This window comes from Eulemur rufifrons, chromosome 16 (genome assembly GCF_041146395.1).
Source record: "Eulemur rufifrons isolate Redbay chromosome 16, OSU_ERuf_1, whole genome shotgun sequence".
In the NCBI taxonomy this organism is placed as follows: domain Eukaryota; kingdom Metazoa; phylum Chordata; class Mammalia; order Primates; family Lemuridae; genus Eulemur; species Eulemur rufifrons.
Window position 1 is genome coordinate 17,329,676 of NC_090998.1, and position 15,482 is coordinate 17,345,157.

The 15,482-nt window shown below is 36.4% G+C and overlaps 1 protein-coding gene across 6 annotated transcripts in view; it reads left to right on the plus strand.

The window, feature by feature from the left end:
* Positions 1-15,482, plus strand: part of PIK3C2G (phosphatidylinositol-4-phosphate 3-kinase catalytic subunit type 2 gamma) — a 372,544-nt gene that overhangs the window by 19,077 nt on the left and 337,985 nt on the right. For 2 of the 6 annotated variants that reach the window (XM_069491534.1, XM_069491537.1), the window contains exon 2: positions 10,401-10,491. The exons of 3 other annotated variants lie outside the window; for them this stretch is intronic. The gene's annotated coding sequence lies outside the window, so the exon portion shown is untranslated. Of the gene's footprint in view, positions 1-740; positions 786-10,400; positions 10,492-15,482 lie in introns of those variants that run through there. One more of the 6 variants, XM_069491535.1, reaches the window with a different exon arrangement.

The window sequence follows — 15,482 nt, forward strand, 5'->3', positions numbered from 1 at the left end:
ATTATTTTTAAGTACTTATCTGAGATACCTGGAGAATTAAACCTTTACCTCTATAAAGTTCTCCTCTTCACTTCCAAAAAAAAAAAATTTGGGGGGGGGGGGCCTATAGGCCTGATTTTTCTGTTTTTCGTCTAAGTATACCAGCTTGGTTTTGTTATTGACATTGTTACTAATATCCTGGGATATCTGTTTCTGCCTTCTTAATATTAAGCAAACCTTGTCCTTTTGATTTTGATATGTCTGTAGTAAACCTCATTTAGCTTTTTTTTTTTAGCACACTGGAACAATCTACAGAGATTATATGATATATCCAGACCATTTATGTGTTTCTGATGTACACTTTTTCATTTTTCATTTCTTCATCTCAGAGAACATTTCTTTTTTTTTTTTTTTTTTTTTTTTGAGACAGAGTCTCACTCTGTTGCCCAGGCTAGAGTGAGTGCTGTGGCGTCAGCCTAGCTCACAGCAACCTCAAACTCCTGGGCTTAAGCGATCCTACTGCCTCAGCCTCCCAAGTAGCTGGGACTACAGGCATGCGCCACCATGCCCAGCTAATTTTTTGTATATATATATTTTAGTTGTCCATATAATTTCTTTCTATTTTTAGTAGAGACGGGGTCTCACTCTTGCTCAGGCTGGTCTCGAACTCCTGACCTTGAGCGATCCACCCGCCTCGGCCTCCCAGAGTGCTAGGATTACAGGCGTGAGCCACCGCGCCCGGCCTCAGAGAACATTTCTATTGATACTTCTACCAACTGAACACAGGACAAGGCATTTGTCTTCAGGTGATTGAAATCAGTGCCATCTTTTTCTCACCCTCTCCCCCCACTTGTGGATCCTCCTCCAACTTGATTGAGTTTTTTTCTTTTTTTTCATTTCCTCCTCTCTTTCTACTTACAGAAAAATATACCTTCTATTATCTTCATACACATTTATTATCTAAAACATCTAAAGTTATATGTAGCTATACTTCCTCCTGGACAATAAAAGTAGCTTTTAAAACTTGGATCACCCAACTCCAACTTATATAGTCTTATGACCTAGTATTTAATTAATTTCTTTTGCTCTCCAAATTAGAAATTGTTATTATTGTTTGTACAGCCAATATTAGCTTAGAATTACCCACATATTTACTGTAATCTTTACTCACCCTTCCTTCTGGTATCCTCAGACCTTCCCTGGGCTCATTTTCCCTCGGCTCTAAGTACATTCTTTAAAATTTTCCATTGATATTGTTTTAGAGATAAACACGTTATAAGGCAAGTTTTTATTTTGTTCAGCTTCTTGAAAGACAATTTTGCTGAGTATTGGCTTCCATTCTTGTGATTTTTTTCCCCAATGATCTTAGTTATCTGTCTTGTTGGGAAAGGTTTTGCTTAGGTCCCGTTCTGATTATTTTCTCATTATTGTGCATCTTTGAATAGAAGTGGTATTTTTCTGAGCCAGCTACTTTTAAAAGAACTGTATATGAAAAAAAACAGGAAAATGAGTTGTGTGGGCAGGCACACTGGATTCAGATCTGTTGTTTCTGAACACTTTCTCTTCTACACTCCACCTTTTAAGTAAACTCCCTCTGGGAAAGAAAGACATCCACCTGGTGTATAGCGAAGGCCACAGTGTCACATGCAGGTGGACCATGACAGGGCATTTGTCTGTCTTCAGCTGATTGCAGTCAGCATCACCACTCTGTCTTGCCAGAGTAATAGCCTTCTCTAAAAGCATGCAAGGGGCATCTGAACAATTGCATACTTAGCAACCCTTTTCCTCAATGATTTTGAGAATTTTCTCTCTGGGGTCTTCATGATAACATTCTCCTCCCATAGTGCTGAAATAATGTTATAAGCATCAACTTGGTTTTTTATTGTTGCATGTGTTTCCATATTTTTTGTTTATACACATACATGACTGTGTATTCAACCTCCCAAGAGAAGAGGCTTCTCCAGAAAAATTAGTGGGAAATTTTTCTTTATTCTGTACTCTGGCCACTTGGGCTCTGGTTGAATCCCCTTCTCAAATATACCCTGGCTATTTTGTGGTTTCTAATAAGCTTTCAACTTATCCAAGTCTACAGAACTAAAATGGAATAATTTTGTATATGTACACCTAGCTCAAGATTATCTAAATACATTCATGCACACACATCACACACATACATATCCTTGGTAAAAACTACTGTCAGAAGGGCTTTCATCTTTGTCTCAAACTTTTGGTGACTTTATATAAGAATACTGTATCTTTTATATGCAATTCATGCTGCTAGTCACCCTCTACTAATTTATAGCTCATTATTTTCATTTGGTTGAAGTCTCAGAACTGATAAAGAGGGGGGGGGAAATGCCTCTTTTTTCTAACATACATATGACATTCAAAAGTACTTACTTAATACCTTTATCATTTTCAGGACTTTCAGCCCCATAGAAGACCATGACCTTGACATTCAAAGTCTTATCTGTAGTATCTAGTACGGTGACTGGTACAGAATAGGTGTTCAATAAATTTCTATCTTATGAATAAGAGGATACAAACTCTTACTGCCTCAAAGAGTAGAACTCACTCCACGCAGGTATAATTGTTTTTCCTGATTTTTGAGACAGAGAAGAGAATAGGGTAGAGACAACATTTTTTATACCTTTCATATGACTTACCTTGATTTTCCCTTACATAAAATGTTCACATATCTAACCTTTATGGTGGTAAAACAGTCCATTGTAATAAACTGTCCTTTCCCTATTTGCATTACTTTTCATTAATGTGTATCAATTTCTAATGACTTTGCTAACTAATTATCTTTACTATTTCAAATTATTTTTAAACTTCTACCTAAGAGTTACAAAAGAGTATTCTATAGCCAAATGTAACAAGTGAATAATGCACATACTATTTCTTAAAATTACAAAATATAAGTAGTGTCTAAAATAAGAATCAAGGCTCAAAACATCTATCTGATAAATGTTTTGAAAGTACAGTGCTTGGTTTGCTGATCTATTGGTCAGTACAATACTATATCATTATTTTTTCATTCCATTCACCTCCTTGGTTAAATATATTCCTAAGTATTTTATTTTCTTTGTAGCTATTGTGAAAGGTATTGAGTCTTTGATTTGATTGTCAGCCTGATTGTCGTTGGTGTATAGAATATCCCTACTAATTTTTTTCTATCTTTTCCTTTTTCAGTAGTACTTTAGAATCAGTTGTCAACTTCCTCACTGAGGGTATTGAATTCGATTTATAAATTCATCCGAAGTTTATTTATATTTTTACAATTTTATATTTTCTCATGCTAAAATATTATGTCTCCACATAGGCTATGGATTTAACACATTCTCCTGGGTTTTACATACATAATCATGTCATCTATAAATAATAACAACTCTTCCTCTCCAGTGATTATGTCCACATTTGTCTTATTGCATTAGCTGTAATTTGTAAAATAATTTGATAGAAGTAACAGTTATTCTGTTCATCATTAGAAGGCAAAAGCTCATAGTGTTTCTTCATTAAATAAATTTGGTTGCTAGTATGTGAAAATTATTTTTTATCTTTTTAAGTATTTTTTTAGTTCATCATTTAATAAATCATGAATGAATACAAATTGAACGCAAAAATTTTTTTTTCTGCAATAATTCACTTTTGAACTATTTATCAGAGGATTCAATCTTTGGCAGATGAAAACGGTAAACATCTAGAGTACACATACAAAGTTTAATATTAATAAATTGAGTTGGTTATAAAATCTCAGAAGTTTCCATTAATTTACTTTAAATCACACACACACACACACACACACCCCCACACACACTTTTATTTGATAAATAAATGCCCACATCTATTATAACTTCTTTAGAAATTTCTATATAATGGTATTGATGCTTTTTGCCCTGTATGCTACTGTTTTCTATTACTAACGTTGCCTGTCTTGCTTCATTTTGTATTTGTGTGTGTCTGTGTAGGTGTATAGTACATTTGATTAAAATATTTAGCTATACCTTCCTCTTAACTTTGATATTTTTTATATGTTGAAAAATCTACACAATTGAAAATTATAATTTTGGATAATGTTTTTAATCTGATGAACTGTTATTGGAGATGCCATTGATCCTACATGCCTCTTTTTGTTTGCTGTTCTTGAAAGATACTTTTAATTTCCTATTTTCCTGCTGATTACAATGTAAATGTTATCATATTTTGATTCTTCTAGTGTTTTGAAAATTATACATGCTATTTTTCTCTAACTAATAAACCTTTCTCATACTTAACAACTATATATTTACAAATATATGATCATGTTTAATAATCATAATGTAAAGGAAACATACTTTATTTTTATATAAAGTATGCTTTTAATGTAAAGTTAAAGTTTTTAATGTAAAGGAAACAACATACTTTATTCCCCTTTCTTCTTGTAAGACAGAAAATTTAGTATGTCTTTCAGTTTTAGTTGAAATAATCTAGAATTCTTCACCCTGCTTATTAATACTGAGTAATTTTTGAAATTAGTATATTTCAAATTATATTTGTAATAATTATTTAGACTAAGTCAACGTTAACTAATTTTTAAATAGTTCCCTATTCCCCCTCAGGGATGCCATGATTCTTATGTTTGGCCTCTTCACATAATCCCATATTTCTTGTAGGCTTTGCTCATTTCTCTTTTGTCTCTGCTCCATCTCTGTGACTGATTGTTTAATTGAAAGGTGGTGTCTTCAAGCTCTGAGATTCTTTCTTCTGCTTGATCTAATCTATTCTTAAGGCTTTCCACTGTGTTTTGTAATTTCTTGAATACATTTTTCATTTCCAGAAGTTCTGTTTGATTTGTCTTTAATATTTCAATTTCTTTAGTGACTTTTTAATTCATCTCCTGCATTGTTTTTGTGGTTTCTTTGTGTTGGGTTTCCACTTTTTCTTGTGTTTTATTGAGCTTCTTTAAAATCCATGTTCGAAATTCTCCATCGGTCATTTCAATATTCTGATTTTGGTTGATATCCGTTGTTAGAGAGCTGGTGTTCCCTTTTGGGGGTGTTCCTCTGCTCTGATTCTTCAGACTTCTGGAGTTCTTTCACTTATTCTTTTTCATTTGAAGCAGCTTACCTTTGTATTTGCTTTTCTTTAGAGAATGACATACCCAATTTAATCTCTGAGCCAGGAGGTGGTACTTTTGGGTGAGAATGGACCACACCCTATATGATTGAGTCAGTAAATGCTATAAATAGTGTGCAAATTGACCCACTGTCAGTAGGTGTCGCTTGCTTGCCAGAAGGAACAAGCTGCAATGTTTTTGTAACCTGTCACCAGCTCTAGTTCCTCAGGAGAAGCACTCTAATGCCCCAGGTGGTGGGTGGGGCCCTGGAACTTTCAGGTGTGTCCTTATTCTCCACCTCAACAGGGGCGGGTGGGGGAGTGAGGCTGGGTGGGGCTGGGTTGGGTGAGCCTGCCCTCAAGCTCTGCAAATGCTTTTAACAGGAGTCAAAGGTCTGTTTCCCACCTCTGGGAAAAGCTGCTATGGAGGGGCTGAAGTGTCCCCATTCAACCAGACATTCTGAGTGTGGAGGCGGGTCTGTCTGAGACCCTCAATCAGGCAGTCTGGAGCAAGCCTCGCTCCTTTCCATCCTCCCCTATCCCACAATTTCTCCTGGCCCTCTGCCAGCAGGTAGGAACTCAAGCCAGCTGAGCTCTCCCAAGACTGAGATATTGGCCAGGAAGTTCTCTGCCTAGGATCCCGGCCTGAGCTGGGAGCCCAGCTCTCCCTTGGAAGCAGGGTCACGCTGTGTGCATGCTGCAGCTAGAACCCACACTGCACTGCCCCGCCCCCATCTGTCACTGCAGGCACCCACACCTGGCGAGAAAAATTAACAAGTATCCCCTTTGTGCCTCTGGGCAACACAATCGAGACCTGGGGATAGGGGATCTGGCCTGCAGGCCCATCTCCTGGGCCCCAGAAATCAATCCTGACCATGCCAGGGTGGATGGTGGTCCCAAGTCACCAACAGGGTGCTCAAGCTGATCCAATGTCCCTCCACCTGGGGGTATGTCCTGCTCTACTGGAGTCACCAGGCAAGCGACACCAGGGAGGGCCAACAGGCAGAGACCTCACAGTCCAATCATCCCTCAGTGTGTTGCAAGACCCCAAAAGAAAAGGTCTGAGCCCCTTTCCCTGTGGAAGCTTCCATATGGTGGCTCAGTTGTCTCTCTTGGCAGTCATGAGTGAGGGAGGAGACGGGGTGAAAAAGAATCTAGGTGGAGGAAAGTTCACCCCCTGGACATCTCCAACCCTCTCTCCAGAAGGCAGTCCACCCAGAATGATGAGGCTCTGGAGTCACACAGATCACCTGGGACCCACTGGACCCCTGTGGCTCCTGCAGTCTGGGCCAAAGTTGAGAAATGTCTGTGTGGAGATAAGCAAGACAGAACCTGAGGGGTTGAGGCCCCCTGGGGAGAACAAACTCACCTATGGGTAGAGAAGCAATATGGCACCTGCCAACCGGCTCGGATCTGTGGGGAGGGAGGTGCCCTGGGGGTGCTGGGAGCCTGGTGCCCTGTTCTCAAGGAGCTCTCTGCTTACTGGTGGCAGCAGTCTCTGGGTTTGTGTCTGCAGATGGTCTCTCCAGCAGCTTGGGAGCCCACCAACAGTCCACCATTCGAGGGAGGGAGAAGTTAACCCATCCACCTACTCTTCTCGCTGGTCTCTGCACCTGTTGGGGCTTAATCTTCACTGATGCCTTTGTCCTTACAGTTCTCCTTGGCAACCTCTTCCCGTGGAGTCTGCTGTAGGTTCAGGCAGTCTTCTTTCAGACCCTCTTCCGATCTATGTTTGTCTGTCTGCTTGTTTTTTCTCTTTTATCTAAAGCTTCTTACAGAGATGCTCTGGCTGGTGGTGTCTCCGGTCAGCCATCTTGCTGCTGCTGCTTCCTCTGCTTCTCCTTCTGCTTCTTCTTTTTGATTGATAAATGCTTTATTTTTGAAATAAAATAATTTACCTACTTTTCTGGTTGGTGTGTGTCATATATGTATGCAGAGATGCATACTCAGAGTTTCCTTTTTTGCTGTCTTCAATGTTTCTTGTTTCTACTTTTTCTGATTTGTTTTTAGGATTTCCATAATACAGAGATAGGTCTCCCTTCTCTGAATATTACAATGATAATATTACATCTCATTCATTTCTATCACTTGTTCCATTTCCTCTGTTCATAGTGTTTCTTGATTTTATTTCAAAATTTAGTTTTCTGCTGTATTAATTCTGCTTTTAATGAATATTTTAAATATGTGACTGCATTTTCTGTTTCTTCACATCTCAATATCTTATTAAGCTCCATTTTATTGACATCTCCATCTCATCCAATTTCCTCTGTATATTTATTTTTTCATTTTATTGTTATATTATTTTGTATTTTATTTTATATCTTATTTAATATAGTGTATGGTTTCTTAATTTTATAAATAACATATAAATACTGTTTTTATAACATTTGCTTAGGTATATATAGCATATATTTTTCAGAAGTAATATATTCATTTATGTCCTGGTAGTTAAATACTCATTTTATTTTTTGAAGAACATTATCATATCTATTATGTATTAGTATTGTTTTCCAATTACTCATCCTTTGGAAATGAGATTCTCTGCACTGATTACTCATAATGTCTGCCACTCATTCTGGGTCCTCTCATTGTTTACCTGGTTACCATTAGAACATGTTTTCAGATTTTCACCTAGGAGGGTGGTAAATGTGAACAGACTTCATCTAATTTCTAGTCAGTACCATTCACTTAATTTCTCTAAATTCTGGATTTCATCTCTATTAGTTTTGTTATCCGGTTGACTACTTTGAGAAGGTATAGATATTTCAGGTAATTCTAACCAATATATAGTTCTTCTTTTGCCAGAAAAGTGTTTTTGCACTTTATCATGGTACTTTCTTATCTCACATCCCATTCCCACATGCAGCAAACCAAATGCATAACCACCATAAACTCTGGGCATTTTGCATTAATGCAAATTTTAGTCTTAGAAAACATGTAGAAAGAGGAGGTGGTGAAGTGGCCCTGGTTGCTACTGGAAGGTATTGCAGTGCAGCACAGCAACGGATATCCTTTTGGGGATAGAAAGAGAATTGATCAAACCCTACATCTCCCAATCAGGCAGTAGCAGGGAAATGAGACATCTTACTGTTTTTCAAGCTGGCAGATTTATTCCCCCTTAGATATGAAGCAAGAGCCAGCCAGTACATGTGTGTGTTTTTTATTTTCCTCGAATTACTGCTTAATCTTCTTTGACTTACATATGGTTGACTCAATGGTTTTGAGTCTTTGTGGCTGGTAATGTTATACTATAAATGGATTTTGTTTGTTTTTTTCATTTTATAAAATATTGGCTTAACTTTTTAAGTTACATATTACCACCCAGATGTCATTTTACAGCAAGCCAACTGAATTGATTTTAAGAACCTTGATTTTTATTTTTACTATTAATCAAAGATTAGGGATATCATTAGGAATATCATTTACTAAAATCACAGTCTGTATGACCCACTTTCATTTTTATATTTATAAGCTTTTTCAGGTTGTTTTAAAGTTTTCTGAATTTGTCTATCTATCTGTTATTCCACTCAAAATTTCCGTACTAATTTGTTTAAGTCTTATACTATGTTGAGTTTTAGATGAATTCCTACTGTTGTATATCCTATGCAGTGAATCATGACATATTCCTTTCAGATGCTTGTTTTAAATAGTGAAAATAAAATGTGACTATTCAAACAGTATATATCAGCCATATTTTTTAAAAGGAATTCCCTCTCCTATATATTATTGTGTGTGTTGGTAAAGTAAAAATGGTCTTAGAAGCATTAAAATTATCCATATACTCACATTATTATTGGTTTTACCTACATTTGGCTTTTTAAAAATTTCTAGGATCTCTCTCTAAATCAAATTCAAATTCAGTTGAAACTTAGATTTCTTGAGAACCTATATCTCAGGCTAACAGTTATGTTAATATTAAATATTATTAAATAGGTATCTCTTCATATTTTTGATATTTGAATAATTAATTCATCTATAAATTTAGATTAATTTGTTGGAAAATATGGACATGTTTCTATTCACTAGAACAGTGATCGATGCCATGTCATGTGTACACCTTCTGTCCCCTCTCCTGCACCTGTGCAGAAAGCGGTATTGGAGCATTATCTCACCCAAAGTTTTTCTCTGCCATACAATTCTTCTCAAACCATTTCCTGGGAAGCCACACCATGTAATGAGATTTCATTTATGAGATAAAGCTATTTACCACTTTGGCTTCAGATCAATATTACAGTTCCTCAAAGAAGAAACTGTTATTGAATTATTTGTTTCTGCTACATGTTCCATTCTCATGCAAATATTTACAAAAATAAGGATAACCTTTTACATGCATGGAAAATTTTGCTAAGATATAACAGCATTTAACAATAAAGCTTAAGCTAGATGGAAATAAAAATGATAATACACATCCTTTTATATTTAGTTAAAAATGGCAAAATGGATGAAAACATGTATTGGAGGATATATTAGAATAGCAATTATAAAATGATGATGGTCTACTATTTGTCAGACACTGCCAAGTTACCATTATACAGTACTTATTAACTCTTATGGAAGGTAGTTATTAGCATCTCTATTTTTATTAATAATGAATTTGATATTGAGGAATGTTAATTATTTTACTCAAAGTTGTACAGCTATTAATGAAGAGTAGAGACTCTCTTGAGCCCATCTTTTGTTTTTTTCCATTAACCCTATTACCTTAGGGTAGACGGTGCTGAAATTCTGCTTTAGTTTCATAGAATTCTGTTGAGAGCTGGGACTAACACTAAATGTAGCCCAAGGATTATTATGGTTTTCCAAGAAAATATTTAAGGGCTTAGTTCCTGGGTGGGGTAAAACTTAGTTAAAGGAGTCCAAATGATTTTGAACTAGGATCCTATAAAATTGGATCTGATTGTCTGTGGTTTTACTCTAATTCTAGGCAATTTAAAATAACAGAGAACAATCTATTGCTGGTAGTTTATAATTAAAGTATATATAATGTTTTATAAATATAAATCCTCTTAAGGAATAGTGTCATATTCTAAAAATGTAACTTTCATGTGCCTGAAGTTGTTATATAGAAACATACCAACTTTTTCTATTATTAGAAAATATAAATTTTTTTAAAAAATATTTACATTAAATTAAAAATATAATTTTAAGAACTACAGCTGAGTCTACTAACTGATGTTTTGTATTCTGTATCCTGTCAAAGCAAGAAGGTGACAGAATCCCAACTTGTAAAATATATAGTGGGAGGCACTTTTGCTAGCTGAGATTTCATCTATGCAGTATGTTTTGCTGATTTCTCAGCTCTCCTTCACCTCCTTTTTCCGCAGGAAACTTGGCTCCCCCTATGACTCTGCTCCTTTGCTACTCTCCAGTGGAAGCTGTTCATTCTCCCATGACCCACATACCAAGGAACAGGAGGTAAGGCCAACATTCTTCTAAAGGCCATTGCCTTCCAGGTCATTCGTTTTCAACACTGTATAACATTCCACTCCTTACAGTCCCAGGACATCTTATTCTCCTACCCTATGTCCCTTCTACCTGCTGATGTCCATTGACCTTGTGCCTCCACCTCTGTTAGAGACTTTGCTCCAAATTGCACCTGGTTTAGCATCTTCATTTTGCCCTCCCAGAGAACTTCAATGCCATTCCATCATGATTGTCCTAAGATCATTTCTTTCTTTCAGTAACAGAATGCTCACATTTTTTTCTGGCTCCATGGCAACACAATGAGAGACCACATTCCCCAGCCTTCCTTGTGGTTGGTTACGGGCTGGGAGCAGACGTGATATGTGCAATTCCCCAGTTGGGACCTTAAAAGGCAGCAGCTTGCTTTTCCCTTTTTTCCCTTTTATAAGAACTACAAGTAGATAAAATGAGGTGACCGTGGCTTATAGTTTTCTTCCTGTCTCTCAGACTGTTCTGTACTTTTCCTCTTGGGGTCCATCCATTAAGTATCAGTTTTCTTCTATACTGATATTTTATTCTCAGACTGATTATATCTCTTTTCAAATTCAGTTTAAAAAAATCTCACAAGTTCAACCACAAGATATGAGGGCTGTCCGGAAAGTATCAGCCATGCATGGTTAATATAATGAGAATGGTTACATGGCTGGATACTTTCCGGACAGTCCTACATATCTCCTGATTTCAAGGCCCATATGTATAATTACTTCCTCTTCATTTAGATTATATAGAAATCCTTAAGTTCTGTATTTCCAACAAATCACACTACCTCATATTTTTTAAAAAATTTATGACATTAGCAACTAAAGCAAATGTACAGCTTAATGTACTATTACAAATTGAACAACCTTGTAACCAGCCCCCTATGTCAGGAAATAAACTTTCCCTGCCACCCAAAAAGCCCTCCTTGTAGCCCCAGCACAATGCACTCCCTCTCCCAAGGGTAAATACCCTTGTGATATCACTTCTGTACTTCTCTATATAATTTCATCAACCATGTGTGTATCCATGAAGTGTATGGCTTTGTTTTCCCTTATTTTGAGGGATGAAGGGGTTGGGAAGTAGGTATTTTTTATAGTCTTTTACAATTAGTGTATTTCTTCTCCATTTCTTTTTTTTTTTTTCCTAGCAATTTATTTGTTGAAGAAACTAGATTGTTTTTCCTGCACAGATTTCCACTTGATTTAGTTTAACATGTTCCTCTGCCCTCCGTATTTCCCATGCATTGGCAATTGGATCTAGAGGCTTACTCAGATAGATTCAGGTTTGATTTTTCGGAAAGACTTCCTCATAGTAGTTTTGAATTCTTTATCATAAAGCACAAAATTTCTGGCTTCCTCTATTTTTGTGATGTTAGCAGTCATCAATGATTGATGCCTAGTTTTCATAATTCATTCGTTATTGTAAAATATTGATAATCCAATTTCATCGCTTTCTTCTTTTATTTATTTCTCTTCTACAAAGCGAGACTTTGACTCATCTATTACTTAGTTACTCAGTAACTATTTTGTATAAAAAAGACAAAATAAATGTTTGATTGTATGATTTATTAACCCTGCATTATACAAAGACAATTAATTAGTTGTGCACAAATAAGTGTCATTCATGAACTTAAATATATTTGATATGTTTTAATATGTTTCAGTTATCATACTTTTTGGCCAGTAAGAGCCTCTTCAAGTTAGCTCTCAGGTCCTAGTGATGTGCCCTTGTATTTCTTGATATCTTCCTTACTAACTAGAGTAACAGGATATTCCAGCTCATCTTATACACTGTCTGCCCCAGACCTGAAATCAAGTGGTCCTTCAAGCAACCCTGTTTTTTTTAGTGGGAAGGTGTATTTCAATATCACAATCTGGATGTTAGGGATGCTCATTGCTACTGTGATGGGCATTATTTCTAGGTCTTTTCCAGGAACAGTTATGAGAAGTGATAGACATTAGATAGATAGGCAGATAGATAGATAGATAGATTTTTTTAAAACTCATGAGTTTATCCTGACACTTTCAATTCTAATCTGTACTATAGAGAATACTGGTCCTCAAGGGTACTGGGGATGCTGGAATTACTGATTTTTAAAATACTGCATTATACACAAAATATTATGAGGATAACAATGCTAATAAAATCACCCATATTATTAATAAGAAGAGATTTTAAAAAAATTATTTATGTTGTTTTCATTTCCCCCACCTTTTATTAAAGTTGAACTGTATCTATATTGTCAGTGCAGATAGCCATATTAAACTGTCTTCAATCTATCCCTCATCTATCTGAGTTATCTAAGAAAATATGTGCATATTTAATTCTCACCAGCCGTCTTTATGTTTTTTTAATGGTCTGAAGGTTATTCTCCAGTAGTTTATTAATGAATACTCCATAAAAACAATGTTTCCTGAGTTCTTGCATGGTCATAACAGTTCGGGAAATTTTTATTTGGAAATCAGTTTAGGTCCTTGGTTCAATTTTCTTTCCCTGAGATCTTAAACATGTCACTTCATTTTCTTTGGGCACAAGGTGTTGATGCCAAAAAATCTGATAACGATTCTCTTTCCCATTAGGTCATGAGAACATGTTGGTCTTTTTCACTGCCGTTAACTCAGAACTTAGTACTTTGTTAGGAACAAAGTGTCTTCACCTTTTTTTATTCCCTTTATCTTTCTCCTTCCATAATTTACATCTTCTTCATCTCTTTTTCCAACTCCTGTTTTTTTTTGTTTTTTTTTTTTGTCTTCTTATTTTTCACATTGACTTTGCAAAATCAGTATCTTCTTTCTGGAAAACAATTTAAAGTCCTCCTCTCCCTTTTCTCAAACTTGCCAGGAAAACTGCTACTCTGCCTTCTAGTTAATTTAGGTATATTCTAGTTTTGAAACCTTATCCAACATACTTTGACAAACTGCAATTTTCTTTGCCTAATGCTGTTGCTTGTAGCTTTCATGTAAAAGATTTCTCTGAGCACCAAATAAATTATTGAAAATAATTATCTAACTCATTCATTACTAATAGAACACTCAATAGCACGAAACATAGGGAAGGGAAGAGGACCTACATACTGACTACAGCAGACAAAGAAGACAGCAGTCACAACTGCTTCTGATCACTTGAAAGTTCTCACTTTCCTGGAATTCTTTTCAGGGTGGATTTGTCTGGCAATAGGGAAAGCATTATTAGTTCCTCCCAATACCACTATGTTGTGCTTATGCACAACATAGCCCCCACCAAGTGTGATATTTCGAGGGCTGTCAGCATTGAGTCTGTGGGCTTCCTCCCATGGGGTCTGCATTGTGCTCCCCAACTCCCCAGGTCTTCTCCGAGGCAGGTTTCGTTTCCACTAAGTCATTTCCCCCAAAACTGTTAGGTCAGAGCTGGAAGCTGACTTTTCATTGTCTTATGTCCTCTAAGACACACTCAGAGGCATTGAATGAATGGCTGCTTCGACTGCTTTATTATATTTAAGGATATTTAGGAATCAACGCATTCTTTTTTTTTTTTTTTTGACAGAGTCTCACTCTGTTGCCCAGGCTAGAGTGAGTGCCGCGGCATCAGCCTAGCTCACAGCAACCTCAAACTCCTGAGCTCAAGGGATCCTCCTGTCTCAGCCTCCTGAGTAGCTGGGACTACAGGCATGCACCACCATGCCCGGCTAATTTTTTCTATATATATTTTTAGCTGTCCAGCTAATTTCTTTCTATTTTTAGTAGAGATGGGGTCTCGCTCTTGCTCAGGCTGGTCTCGAACTCCTGAGCTCAAACGATCCGCCCACCTCGGCCTCCCAGAGTGCTAGGATTACAGGCATGAGCCACCGCGCCCAGCCCAACACATTCTTGATAGTGGGTCTCAAAGGCTTGCATGAAATTATCTCTGATATATTACACATTCTAAGCAAAAATATATGTAATATATAAAATACATAAACCTTAAATATATTCTTCATGAATTTTACTTCTGATTTTCCTAAGGCAAAATAAGCTTAATCATATTCTATATGAAATTCCCCAAACAAAATGGAGCCAGGGTGTGTCTATTAAAATAATTCTCATATTGTACTGTATTAAAAGTTTGTGTCTATGCACCACTTGAGGGCAGGAGATGTATTTTATCATTTTTGTATTCCCAGTGCTTTGCACAGTGCTTGACATAACATACTTAAAAACAGTTACTGAATAAACAATGTGCAAATGCATAATAAATATGTGAATAAATGAATTGATTTATTCAAGACAACATCTCTCAAAAATAAGAATAGGTGACAGCTTCAAACTTTCCATATGCAAGAAGTTTGGGCAGCCTAATGGGAGGTGAGGGTCTACAGGTTTATTAGGTGATTAAGAAAATGTCAGTTGTTCACGTAGAAGGTCAGCTGATGGAGATTGGAGATTAATGTTTTCCCCAAGTATCTCTTACCTTCACTTAGGTGAAAATAAAATCAGAGCTTATGAAAATGATAAAATGTTTAATCTTATCTCTCAATTCCAAATTAGAAATAGAAAAAATGAGGTAATGTAAATAATAAAAAGACAAATATATGTATGTGGTTGTTGTCTTCTCTGTATTCATACAGCAAATTGAGCTGAGAAAGATCAGGTTTATAATTAGCTAAAATGTGAGTGTCTATGTGTGTGCCTGCATGATACATACCATTGACTCAGCCGATGAAGAGAGACGTGGGAATCTGAGACCATCCTTCCAGCTCAGTCTTCTCAGCATTCAGGTTAGCTGCCTTAGTTATAGACTTGCCTCCACGTTACTGAAAATTCAGATGGTTTAGCATGATTAGGCTTCAACATGTCATGTGTTGGCACAATCTTTATCTCCTTTGGCATTTATACATATTTAAAAAACTGGTAAATATTCTATGTCTAAAATTTGTTATCTGACATAAATACCATTTTTCTTCAATCTCACAATTTGTTCCTTTTATCCCCCTCTCATGCCGCTCTGTA